Source organism: Cannabis sativa, chromosome 7, assembly GCF_029168945.1.
Source record: "Cannabis sativa cultivar Pink pepper isolate KNU-18-1 chromosome 7, ASM2916894v1, whole genome shotgun sequence".
In the NCBI taxonomy this organism is placed as follows: Eukaryota; Viridiplantae; Streptophyta; class Magnoliopsida; order Rosales; family Cannabaceae; genus Cannabis; species Cannabis sativa.
Genome location: NC_083607.1, coordinates 58,536,547 through 58,551,346, shown reverse-complemented (window position 1 = coordinate 58,551,346; position 14,800 = coordinate 58,536,547). Strand labels below are relative to the sequence as shown.

The 14,800-nt window shown below is 30.9% G+C and overlaps 1 protein-coding gene across 2 annotated transcripts in view; it reads right to left on the bottom strand.

The window, feature by feature from the left end:
- The window catches only part of LOC115696751 (patatin-like protein 1), a 43,632-nt gene extending 29,553 nt beyond the window's left edge, over positions 1 to 14,079 (bottom strand). Inside the window, exon 1 of one of the 2 annotated variants that reach the window (XM_061119038.1) lies at positions 13,955 to 14,079. The gene's annotated coding sequence lies outside the window, so the exon portion shown is untranslated. Of the gene's footprint in view, positions 1 to 12,084; positions 12,134 to 13,954 lie in introns of those variants that run through there. The other variant, XM_061119039.1, reaches the window with a different exon arrangement.
- Positions 14,080 to 14,800: the final 721 nt, after the last annotated feature.

Below are 14,800 nucleotides of genomic sequence, written 5' to 3'. Positions count from 1 at the left end.
GATCAGCAGATTTTTCTTCTCGAAGGCATATGTCCAAATCTATTATGCCTAAAGTAATTTTTACATCTCGTTTCCATGTCTTAAAGTTGAAGCATTCAGAATTCAGATGAAAACGGTATTGTTGTTCGTAGAAAGGAGACCGAAAAATCCAAAAAAATAAAATAAAATAAATAAAACTTGAATAAGCAATATGAGCGATGCATTAGAAAATATTGTAGAGTCAACTGGTCATTATAAACTCCCCTTTGGGGTGAGAATATAACACACACATGATCTACCTTCATGAAGTTAACAACAAAGAAAAAATACATATCATTTAAGAATTTTATTACCTTTGGGCAAATAAAATTCTTAAAAATATGTATTAATTCAAGCAAAAAACTAATAATAAATTTATATATTTAAATTATTACCTTTGGGCAAATAATTAAAATATATACATTTAATATTAACTCACTTCATGGAATGTGAACTAATATATGTAAATACTACCTTTGGGCAAGTAATTACACATATAGTCAACCAAAAGATATAATATTTTCTTCAACATGTGAAATTTGGTGATAAAACAATCATTGAAAATTAATAATTTTCAACCAAATTTCCAAAAGAGATATATAATTGCTTTTATTATATTGATAATCAAAAAATAAAGTGTCCACCATAACACATTATTTTTGTATCAAACAACCGAGTTTTATAACTTTAGAACAACAAATAATCAAAAGATGTGAATATAAGAAAATTGGTGGAGACTACATAGTCAAGATAAATCAAATAAGAGAGTGAGTATGTCATACGGAACGAGAAGAAACCCAAAAAATTTTCTATGATCGACAGATTTCGAAAAATCATCAAAAAATATTTTTAATAATTTTTTTAACTGCATAATTATCATTAAAATAATAATAATTATTAAATGGCGTCAAAAAATTAATTAAAAATCACCAAAAATTCAGAAATCAAATTCTAATAATGTTGAAAAAAAGAATCGTCGAAAACGGAGTCACGAAACTACCTCACTCTCTCTCACTCTCCGGCAGCCGCGAGTGGGCTTCGTCCCAGCAGGTTGTTTTCAACCTCCAGCAACCTCCATGGCTGAAAAAATGGGTTTTGTGCGACCCGGTTCAGACCCGAGCGGGTCGGGACGAAATTCCGGCCAAAAAAGTGACGAAACGGACGGGAAAAAGAGGGATTTTGATTGGTTTACGATTTCTAATAGATCTATGGTATTAATTTCATGCAACAACACATAAACTTAAGTAGATCTAAATTAAAACTAATCCAAAAACTAAAGAAGCAAAGTAACCCGAAAATTTGATCCAATTCGGAAATTAAACTTTTAGAAACATTTTAAATCAATTGATGAGATATGTACAATTAATTTCAGATTATAATCAATAGAATTGAAAAACACAAAATTAATTTCATAAAGAAAATATATAAACCCTAAAAGTTTAATCTTAAAATTCTCCTAATTTACTCAATGATTTTATGCAAGTAATATATCAAAAGAAAGAGAATTTAATGAGGAATAAAACCCCTAAACTTTTAAGATCGAAAAATAAAAAATTCAACATAAAATAATAACGAAATTAATATGTAATTGAAAAAAAAAAAGTAACATATACATATTAATTGTTATAAAAATTATAGGTTCTAAATCATATACAATAGGCAATCTGATACCACATGTTGGAAAAATTAATAATATACCCAAGATCTATTTGTATATAACATAGAACACAATAGTAATATATAATAATTAGGTATGTGTACCTGATTGATCCATAGCAATTATCTCTGTTTGATCCACAGCAGTTACTCCAATTTGATAGTGCAATACTATCAACTAAGTCTTCCTCACTAGATCTCTAAATCAGATGCAGTTTATTTATCTGATTATCAAAAGGTATACAATTGTGATGAGACAATATGTATTTATAGAGTTAGGGAGGGGACTTAGCTACAAAACCCTAGTTGGGCTGGGCCTGCTCATCAAAGGCTTCAGTCAACTAGAAAAGCCCACACTTCTGCTTCACCTAGACTTTACACACAGATGCTAAGCCCATTAACAATTGATCACCAACAACATGGGCTAACACAGCAAAGAACTATCCAATCAACCCAAGTTTTAATAAAACCAATAAAATTTAATGTAAGCCCAAATAAAAGTCTAACAAGTTATTCTCTAGCTAGAGAATGCAATTTTGTAACTATAAAACAGAAAACAAACAGAAACAAATAAGATTTTTATAGGTGGTATCTTTGCAGATTGTCACCAGGGGCTATCTAGGGCTATTAGATAGATCTCAAAAATATTAATTGACTTATGTATTAATAGATTCTTTTTTATTGTATGCCGCAAACTTAATATATTCTACATTCTCAAATTGAATATTGCTGAAACTTCAAGTATACTTGAACTCCCTTCAATCACTTTGAAGAGTTGCTTTCTCTCGAGGCAAGATTTGGAAAATTATCTACCGAAAGCTTGAAGAACCTTCTTCTGAAGATAGTACTGTTGTTCTTCTTTTTTGTAAATAAGAATAAATAAAATAACTCAGTCGAAATTTATATATAAATCATAGAATATTTTTGTCCATCTAATATGTCAAAAATAAAATATTAACAATGCAAATATGTGGTTTTATAAGATAGTAAAGGGTTTATTTATCAATTAAATAGGGTTGAGATGCAAAATTGCCCTAAATTTGGTAACTAAGTTAGTAAATGTCAACTTTTTAAAAAAATTAAGAAAATTGCCAAATCTAATAAATTAGCTAATAAAAATTATAAAAATACATTTATCACATATTTTTTTTTTTTAAAAAAATATATAATAATAAAATTAAGTTACATAATTTTTTTAGTATTGCATATTATTATATTGTAACAAAAATAAATAAATATATTAGATCATTTAAATATATACAGCAGTATTAAATATATCGTAGTACAGAAAATTAATATACCGTAGTAATAAAATTATATACCACAAAGAAATTATAAAAATACTAAATTAATACTCAAAATATATATATCATGCTAACAAAATTATATATACCACCATTAAAATATGAATACATACCAAAAAATTTATATATAATAAAATAGAAACTAAATATCATATTAAATAAATAATATATTATAGACAACAAAAATCATATACCATACAATAAAACGTATATACCTACAATAAAAAAATAAAACAAAATAGTATAATATTATTAAAAAAAATTATATATATCATATTAACAAAATTATATATCACCTTTATGTATACTAAAATAAAAACTAAACATACATTATCTAAAATAAAATGATATACTATACAATAAAACTTATATACCATATAACATAAAATATATACCTTACAATAGAAATATATATATAATAATAACAACAAATAAAAATAAAAATATATAGGATGCTAATAAAATTATATATCATGTCAACAAAAGTATAATAGAAAATAAAACTTAAATATTATTTAAAAAAATTATATACCGTATAACAAAAAATACATATACCATACACCAAAACATATATACAAAAAATAATAATAAGTGATGAGGTATTTTAGCTCATGCCATGAGCATGACAAACAGGTTTGTTGCTAATCCACAAAATGCTCACTGGACTGCTTTGAAATGGGTGATGAGGTATATAAAAGGTACATTGAACACTGGTTTAACCTATGATGGCACTAGCAAATTCAAGGAATTAGTGACTGGTTATGTTGATTCAGATTATGCAGGTTCTTTAGACATTAGAAAGTCATTAACAAGGTTTGTTTTCACTGTCTGGGGGATGTGTTAATTGGAAATCTAACCTACGAAAGTGTTGGGTTTTATGCCCTAAATAAAACTCCATTTCAATGTAATCTATTTTATTCAATATCAATAAAGAAACATAAGTATTTTTCATTCATTTGTGTATGTTTTGGTTCATCTTATCAATTGCTTGTCTATTTGATTTATAAATTCATCTGAAACCCTTTTCACATACTTGATCCTGTTTATTGTGTTGTCGACACATTGGAAAGTAAACATGACTATGTGAATAAAGATTCATAGATTTATCAGACACAGGGTTTTACTGATATGATAATCTACAACAGAGTTTACTTGCATTTGGAGAAATGCTATGTTCTTTCCAAAGCATTGGTTAAAGTAAAGCTCAGGTTGGGTGCATGGAGTATGCATCGGAAGGGACCGATATTGAACTTTGACTTAGATTTATTAAACTTACCGTAATATCTATTCAAGTCAATATCGCCTAGTTGATCCTAGATCAAATGATCTTAATCCTGTTATGATTAGGCTCAATCTCAAGAGTGTTATTCGTGTTCTTTGATTTGTTAGTTAAGCCTACTTTTGGGTCAGGGTGATACTTACATTTTGGGAACACGGTAGTGTAATTGAGTGGGAGCGCGAACATAAATATGGAATTTATAGCTTCTATCTGGCGAATAGTAAGTAAAGGATGATCTCCTTCGAGCTTGACCAAACGAAAATAAATGGTGGAGTACTCATTTCACATAGCTGAAATATCATTTATACGGGGTTAAGTGTTTTAAGGATAAAATACATTGTAGGGTGTAACGGTAATCTAATCCCTTTACAGTGTAGATCATTCATATAGAGGATCATTGATCAAATTAGGATTATAACAATAGATAACTAATGACGTGTCTATATGGTAGAACATATAGAGCGTTCTATATACTGAGAGTGCAATTCTAAGTTCTATGCGTGGATTCAACGAAGAATTAATAAGTCAGTGAATTTAGGTTATAAATTCTGATCTGCTTATTGGAAGCTCGGTTATATAAGACCCATGGTCCCCCCACTAGTTGAGACAATATTACTTGTAAGACTCATTTAATTGGTTTTGATTAATCAATTATAATTCTCAAATTAGACTATGTCTATTTGTGAATTTTTCACTAAGTAAGGGCGAAATTATAAAAAAAGAGTTTTTAGGGCATATTTGTTAATTATGATACTTTGTATGGTTCAATTAATAAATATGTTAAATGACAATATTATTTAATAATTATTTATAGTATTAAATAGTTAGAATTGGCATTTAAATGGTTGAATTTGAAAATTGGCGTTTTTGAGAAAATGAGATGCAAAAATGATAAAACTGCAAAATTGCAAAAAGTGAGGCCCAAATCCACATAGCCATGGCCGGCCACTTTTATAGGCTTTATCATCTGATATTTTCATTATTTTAATACCAAATAATTCAAACCTAACCCTATGTAGAATGCTATAAATAGATAGTGAAGGCTTCAGGAAATTGACACTTTCACATCTTGTTTCCTTCAGAGAAAAACCTGAGCCTTCTCTTTCTAAACCCTAGCCGCCACCTTCATACTCTTCTTCTTCCTTGAATAATTTCGAACCTCTTAGTGATAGAATAGTGCCCACACACAGCAAGTGATACCTCAATCATAGTGAGGAAGATCGTGAAGAAAGACATTCAACAAGAAGGAGTTTCAACATTAAAGAAAGGAGAGATCTGAACGGAAGGAGACATAATATTCCGCTGCATCCAATGTAAGGTTTCTCATACTTTATATGTGTTTATTTTATAATCGTTTTAGAAGTTCATATTTAGGATGTTAATCAACATACTTGTGTGTAGATCTAAGATCCTGGTAAAATAATTTCCAACAACTAGTATCAGAGCCATGGTAATTGATTTGCTTGCAAGAAATTTGGACTTAAAACGATTTGTTTGTGTTTTGGATGGTATCATGTTGTTTTGTGTCTTGTATGATGATTGATTGATGTTTGTGAATTTTCGTGAAAAATAATTGAATATCTGTTTCTGGAATTATTTTTATTGGATAGTATGGAAAAAATTAAGCAATTTACTTTTTTACAGAACTCAATTTCGATTTAATTTGAATTAGTTATGATTTTTTGAAGTTTCAAAAAATATCAGGGGTGGTGCACCTACCCACGCGCGCGGATGAGGGGCATCCCTCGGACAGCACGCGCACAGACTAAATTTTGTCTGAAACCGAGCCTCGCGCGCGCGGAGAGGCTGCATGCAGCCTCCTGCACCGAGGTTTCTCGGTCAAGCACTCTCCCATGCGCGCGCGGGCAGTATGCACAGCATACTGTCCGTACAACTCACATTTTTTTTTTTTCGTTTTTCTTCAATTTTTCATGTTATTTCATGGATTTAACTTCTGATTTTTTGTGTAGTTTTGTATTTTGATTTACACTTTTTAATTTTCAAATCTAATATCAGAAATAAATTAATTTGAATTTTTTAAATTTAATTTTAGATATTAGTGTAATTTGAATTTGAAAACAAGTAAAAATCTATCTTTTTTGCTTGATTTTATATCTTATTTTTAAATTTGATTATTTTATCTTATCTTTTAAATTTAAAGGTCAGATATTAAATATTTTTTAAATTAATTTTTTTTTAAAATTATTTGACCTTATTTAAATTTAAAATAAGATTACTATGATCATGTAATTTTAAATAGAAGTAAGATATTTTGCTAACTTTTAAATTTTGTTATTTTTTATTTAAATTAAATTATAAAATCTGAAAAATATTTATTTTTTTTTTCTTATTTTATATTTAATTTATAAAATAACTTTAAAAATTTAAAAGGTAGTTAGCAATTTTTTGTTTGAAATGATATTTAGGTTAGTTGAAATCTAATTTTTCAAAAATTGTAGGTTTAATTTTAATTTTTTTTATTTTATTTTAATAAAACCGAAATATTTTTTATTTAAATATTTTTTCGAAAAAAATTATTTAAAATTAAATAAATCCTACATCCAACTATCCAACTCATCTTGTTGCAGGAGTATGTGTTTTAGCTTGTTTGTAAGTTTTATAAAACCTATTATTGCTTGATCTAAATTGTCATGGTTAACTTGTTGACAGATCCAATGATCTGATTTTAACCCATGGTTCAATTAGTCAAGTAAATAATTTGTAACAGGTAAATTTTACAATCTTCTTTCATCTGTGTATGACCTAGCAACATGATAGGGTCCATCCAAATGTGTGCCTGTGTGAGCCTATATGTTTAATTTTGTTATAGATGCATATAGGTTGTTATTGCTAAATAAAATATCATAGTTTTTGATAGATTTTATTTAGGCCCATTTAATTTTAGGGCCTATTCAATTAATAACAGTTGTTCATTTTAAGGTTAAATTCCTCTCTTTTGGGCCTTGTGTGAGAGTTGGGAGCCATAAAAGTGGGTACGACATACTGAACCCAACACTCCCTCACATGAACTACCCCAATTGTGAAGGCCCATTTGCCTAATTTGGATAACTGTACTAGGTTAATTAAATTAGTTTAACCTAATAAAATTGATTAGCAACATAATTAATTTCATTGATTTTGAAATTAATTTAAGAAAACCATAGTTTAAAGAATTATATTCTAAGCTCAACTATATGTATTTTCTTGTATTTAATTAAATATAGAATTATAACCAACTAGATTCTTTCTGAAGCTTAATTTAAATTTTTCATTAAATATTCCTATTTAAGTTGAAAATTAGTTATCTCTAACTAATAAACTTAAATCTGAATATCTTTTGAATTTCAAATTTCAAAATTAAGTTGAGGAATTTTAGGAATTGGTTATTAAAATTCTTTAAATATTTTTTAAGTTGATATTTTTTCAAATATTAACTTAAAATGGAATATTTTCAAATTAAGTAGTTACAACTTAATTTTAAATTTAATTAAATCTAATTTGAAAGATATTTAAGTTGATTTTTTAGATTCTTCTAAACAACTTAAACAAGATATTTTTTTTTCAAATTTATTCTATTTTAAATTTCGAATTTATTTTTCGAATTTAAATAATAATTGAAATTTATTTAAAGTTGGATATTTTTTAATATAATTTTTTTTAAAACCAACTTTAATTTGTAATTTTTCATTATTATAATACGGAATAAATAATTAAATAAATATATATTTTAAAATAATGAGCTTTAATCAAGAGACATTCGATCTCCATTGTTAGTTTTACATAGCTTTTGTTTTAGTGAGTAATCCTCCCTAATGGAGGAACGTTCATTAGCAAGTTAGCACCGTTTAATCTTGAAAGATAAGTAGTTTTGTAAGTGTTTTATATGGTATGGATCACCCTAATGGTGGCGACTATATTTGACTTACAAAATATGAAACAATGGTTGAAGCTCATAAGATAGAAGTGCCTTGACTCTCGCCTAAACGGGACAACACTGAATTTCAATCTTGATCGAATAAAAGGTTGCTAGAATGATTATCATTTTAGATGAATTGACAATTCTATTCAATGGATGATGCTTTGACTCTCGCCTAAACGAGACACTGTATCAGTTTGTTGAAAACCTTGGAAAATAAACTATGTTAGATTTAGTATTTTTTTATAACATATGTGATTATTTGTTATTTTCTGAACATGTGTATGAATTTATGAACCAAAACCTTACTTCTGTTTTATTGATGTGTTGTAGTGCCAATATGAATAACCCTCACCCCGATCCCCTTCTAGTTAATATCTTAGCAAAAGAACTCTATAGTGTGAAAATGCATCATGGTAGTTGCATAAACTCGCACTTGTTGATGATGAATCTGAAGTTCCAAAAGGCAAATCTACTAGGAATTTATTTATCAAGAGAACAATGGGTACAATTCATTCTTAATAGTCTTCCTCCGGAGTATAATGAATTTGTTGTTTCTTACATGATCAACAATTTCAACTCCTCCGACATGGACAAGCTCGAAGCAGAATTACAAGCCCATGAACGGAATCTGATTGCAGTGGGTCCTCCTGGGTTTACAAATCTTAATCAGAGGAAAAGGATTAAGCATGAAGGCTCTAGCAAAGTTGCTTCTTCAAGTACAATTATCAGACATAATCTTCTATGTTCGAATTGTAATGAAAAGGGACATCAAGAAGAACGATGTCCCCGACTTCTAAACAATTCAAACGAAGGTAATGCTGTTGTCTTTGAATCATGTGTTTTAGAGAACGACAAATCCACTTGGATTGTTGATTCTGGGTCTACTAACCATGTATGTTCTTCACTGCAGCTGCTTGAAACTTGGGAAAATCTGCTTCCAGAAGAGTTAAAGCTTAAAGTTGGTAATGGCGAGTTAGTGTCGGTCAAAGCTAGAGGAAAAGCCCGCATCAAGTTTCAACAATGATTTTTAATTTTAGAAAATGTTTTATTTATTCCAAACTTTAGTAGAAACTTGATTAGTGTCTCATGTTTGCAAACACAATCTTATATATTGAATTTTTCGAGTTCTTATTGTTCAATTTCTCGTAATGGATTTCAAATATGTGTTGCTTCCATGGAACAAAGGCTTTATGTTTTAAGACCAAATACACAAATCTCACTAAATAGTGAACTTTTCAATGTAGCTAAACCTAGAAACCTCAAAAGAAAAGAGATTGATAATGATGATCAAACTTATCTATGGCATTTACGTTTAGGTCATATAGGCTTTGATAGACTCAAAAGGTTAACCAAAGACGGTCCATTGAAAAATATCGTCTTAGGTGAATTGCCAGTATGCGAGTCCTGCCTGGAAGGAAAAATGACTAAACGTTCTTTCTCTACAAAGGGAGAGCGTGCCAAACAACCCCTAGGGTTAGTGCATTCCGATGTTTGCGGACCTTTGAATGTAAAAGCCCGAGGTGGTTATGAGTATTTTGTCACTTTCATTGACGATTACTCTAGATATAGTTTTCTTTACCTAATGCAAAAGAAATCTGAAACGTTTGAAAAGTTTCAAGAATTTCATGCTTTGGCTCAAAACCAATTAGGTAAAACATTAAAGATCTTGCGAACTGATAGGGGTGGAGAATATATGGATATGCAGTTCAAAGATCATTTAATTGAACTTGGAATTGAATCCCAATACACTGCCCCAGGCACTCCACAACAAAATGGAGTTGCAGAAAGAAGAAATCGCACTCTTTTGGAAATGGATAGGTCTATGCTGAGTTATTCAACTCTGTCTACGTCCTTCTGGGGATATGCTATACAGATGGCAAATGACATTTTAAATGTTGTTCCATCTAAAGCAGTCCCTAAGACACTCGTCGAACTATGGAATGGTCGTACACCTAGTTTACGCCACTACAGAATTTGGGGGTGCCCTGCACATGTCTTGAGAAAGAAAGAAGGAAAACTTGAATCACAAACTGAAGTTTGCATGTTTGTCGGAAATTCTAAAGAGACTAGGGGTGGACTGTTTTATAGTCAAAAGGATAGCAAAGTGTTTGTTTCTACAAATGCTACTTTTCTTGAAGAAAACTATATTAAAGACAACAAACCGAAAAGTAAAGTTGTTTTAGAGGAAATGCTTTCAGATATAACTCCTTCCAATGTTCCGTCCTCTTCCACTCAAGAAGAGGATAATCCCACTCCCTCAGTCGAACCTACTGAGAAAACTACTACCAAAGTTCCTGTTCAGAAGATCACCGCTCCTCGTCGTAGTGGGAGGGTTTCAACAAAACCAGCTCGTTATGGCTTGGATGGTGAAATCAATATGGTCGTTGGTGACAGTATTGAAGACGACCTATTAACCTATAAACAGGCAATGGCTAGTCCGCAACGGAAACGATGGTCAGCCAGCATGGATTCAGAAATGGATTCCATGAAAAAGAACAAAGTTTGGGAATATGTAGACGCACCTGATGACTATCATCCAATCGGATGTAAGTGGGTTTACAAGAAGAAAAGAAGAGCTGGAGGCGAAGTCGAAACTTTTAAAGCTAGACTTGTAGCCAAGGGTTATACCCAAAGAGAAGGCGTGGACTATGAGGAAACTTTTAGTCCTGTTGCCATGCTCAAATCCATCTGAATTCTTCTCTCCATAGATGCTGCTTTCGATTATGAAATCTGGCAAATGGATGTCAAGACTGCATTCCTTAATGGGGTACTTGAAGAAACCATCTATATGGAGCAACCAGAAGGCTATGTTCTTCCAGGGCAGGAAAAAGAAAGTTTGCAAATTAAATAAGTCTATCTATGGACTAAAGCAAGCTTCTCGCTCATGGAACAAAAGGTTTGATGAAATCATCAAGACCTACGACTTTCTTCAGAATGAAGATGAACCTTGTGTTTATCAACTCAAGGAAGACCAAGTAGTAGTATTCCTGGTCCTTTATGTTGACGACCTTTTGATTATTGGAAACAATATCAAGAAAATGACTAGCATCAAGGAATGGCTTAACACTCAATTCGATATAAAAGATTTGGGTGAAGCAGCCTATGTTCTTGGTATTCAGATTATCAGAAACCGGAAGAACAGATCTCTTGCTCTCTCTCAAACAACCTATATGGACAAAGTTTTAGAGAGATTCTCCATGAACAACACCAATGGGGCGAACATGCCTTCTAAATATGGTATCCGTCTATCTAAGGAACAGTCTCCTACTGATCCTCAAGAGATAGAGGACATGGCGAAAATTCCTTATGCTTCTGCAGTTGGAAGCTTACTATGGGTGTATACTTGTTTTAAATTTTAAACACGTGCAATAAATTATTTGAATATTAATTTTACTAAAAGTGGATTATGAAAGAAAAGTAAAATTTATTTAACATTTTTTTAATTATAATCTATTCTTAGTCTCTTTCATTAATATTTTGGACCTCGATTCTGTAATTGGACCCCAACCTCGATTTTAGACCTCGCTCATGGCTCCTAGGTTGGACCATGGATCTCGGACCCGACCCCCTTCTCAGATCTCAGACCCTAACCCGACCCATGAACTTGGATCCAACACGAACCCTAAGGACCCTAACCCCGAAGGTTGGCAACCCCGATCCTCGACTCAAACCTCAGCACTCGACTTGGGCCTTGGGCCAAGCTTCGGTACCCAAACCTTGACCACCGATTCGACCTCGACTTCAAATGCGAACCTAAACCTGAACCCCGACCCGACAACCGCGATCCATAAATCAAGTCCTCTAGTTCGTGGACCTCGGCCTCCAACCCCTGCCCAAGCCCCAAGCCTCGACACGGACCTCGACCCTACCTCAAACCTTGAAGTTGGATCCCAACCACTAAATTGGACCCAAACCTGGACCCCTCCCCCTAGCCCATGGCCACCCCCCCCCCCCCCCCAAACCCCAGCTTGGACCCAGACTCGGCCCAACCTAAGCTTGGACTCGAACTTGATCCTTGGCCCGAACACTGACCTCCAACCCGACCCTTGGCCTGAACCTTGACTAGATTAGCCCCAACTCTTGGAGCGAAGCCTGACCCAAACACATACTCGAACCTAGCCTGAATAGTGGCTCAAACCCTGACCTCGACACGAACCTGGACCCAAACCTAGACCTTGACTTCTGGCCCAAATCAAACCTTGGCCCACAGACACCAACCCCCGACCCGAACCTTGCTCAGACCTGGACAGGGACCCCATATTTAGACCACGAACTCAAACCCCAACACCGAACATTGTCCTCGAGCTAAACCTCGATCCACTTTCTCTCATCTCAGTTTCTAATCTTCACGTAATTGAAAAACAAAAGACAAAATTAAATAAAATTTACGAAGCACTTTTTTAACTTTGTTTTCAAAATAGAATTACAAAAACAGCTAAACAAAACATTTGTGTGTTTAGAAAAAAAAAAGTTATAGTTTCATTTTTGTGATTCAAAAAATTAAAAACCAAAAAGTATTATAGAACCATCTTAAATTATTTAGAATTTTCTAAAAATTTGTGTGATCCCTTCTAGTAAACACATATGATGAACATGATGAGTACTAAAATATTTTAAAACTTACATATACAATGCAATTAAATTATATATATATATATATATATGTTATAACTTACAGTGTGGTGGTAGATGAGTTTGAGAATATTTTGGGGCATTCTTGTTTGTAGAAAGGGACAATATCTTTGGCAGCAAATAAAGGACGACCCTTATCGTTAGGTGTTGATATCATCGTGGTTATAAGACCACCAGTACTTGTTCCTGACATCACATCAAAATAGTCTGCAACCCTTGCATTCTTGTTATCATCCAGTTCCTATAATATAATTCATTATAAATCTACTATATATATATCTTTATATATTAAAAGTGCTTATCTAACGGCATTTCTTGTTTTAACATTCTTGGTTTAACAGAATATACTTAAAAATAAAAGAATATTCTGTTAAATTTAACGATTAGATTTGATCTCCCGTTAAAAAATAAACCCAATAATTAAACCCAAAAAATTAAACAATCTTTTAAATATTAATAATCTCTTTTTAAATTAAAAAAAAATCATGTTAGCCACATATCTCTCTAACAAACCTATGTTGGGAGAATATTAATAATTTTTTTATTTATTTTTTAAAAAAGAAAAATATAAATAAAATATCTAGAAAAGATAATATAAAAGAAGATTGATTGTGTTGGCTTAGAGATTTTTGGGCTTGGGCTTAAAAAAATAATAAAAAAAAAAGATGAAATGGGCTGTAATTAGTATTTACCTTATATGTTTGTGCTTATTTTTAGTTTTATTTTTAATTTTACCACCAAGAGGAGAAGGTTGAAAAATATTAGAATATGAAAATATTATTGGTGCTTATTAGTAATTTGCAAAGAATGTGAAAGTCTATAAATATATAGTTGTGTAGCTATTATTAGATATAAAATGAGATAATAGAACTTTTTTCAATTAGAAGATTAATGTACATTTTACTATTAATAACATACATTATTATAACACAATTATGTTTTACTTACTAGATATACTGACACATATTTTATTTTTATAAAACAAATCGTTCAAATAATTATACTATTTTAATTATTAATTAAAATAAAAAACTAAAATATTAAATAAAACTAACACTACGTGGCTTGGCACGTAACAATCACCTAGTATGTATATATATGGACAATTAATTAATGTTAATTATGTAATTAATAATGCATGAGAACTATACGTAATGCATAGTAGATTATTGCTCTTCATGCAATGCATATGTTATACATGTAATTTACTTTAATGCCCTCTATTTGCAAGAAAATAATATAGTAGATTTACTGTGACAAAATTTGCTCAAACATGTCTAATAACGTGTATATATATATATATATATATATAATGAAAAATGGTCAAGGACACTCACCGCAGAAGAAGTGACATATAGTTGTTGGTGTAAATTAATATTGAGTGTCACATATTTTAATTTTGATAAATAATATAAAAATTACAAATCACTTAAATAAATAAACACGTTAAATTGGCAGGAAATTTAGGAGTGTTCACAAAGTATCCGATCCAATCCAATCCGCACGATCCAATCCAATCCAATCCGCAAAATGCGGATATCTGCACTTGTGCGGATTGGATTGGATTGAAAAATCCAAAATCCGCACTTGTGCGGATTGGATGTTGTTTGACCTCAAAAAGTAACCGATCCAATCCAATCCGCACTTAATTATACATATTTTAAAAAAATTATAATATATTATATATTAATTAAAAAAAAAAAACACAAACTTCTTTTAGTAACATATTGAGTTGGTGCATTTTATTTATTTTATAATAAAAAATACAAGAAAAATAATTCTTATTCACATAGACATATACACATAAATTTAAATATATGTATACTAGCTTAGTTATTTTAGTAAGAGATACATGTTAGATAAATTAACAATTAACCCAAGATCTATTTGTATATAACATAGAACACAATAATAGTATATGATAATTGAGTATGTGTACCTGATTGATCCATAGCAATTATCTCTGATTGATCCACAGCAGTTACTCCAATT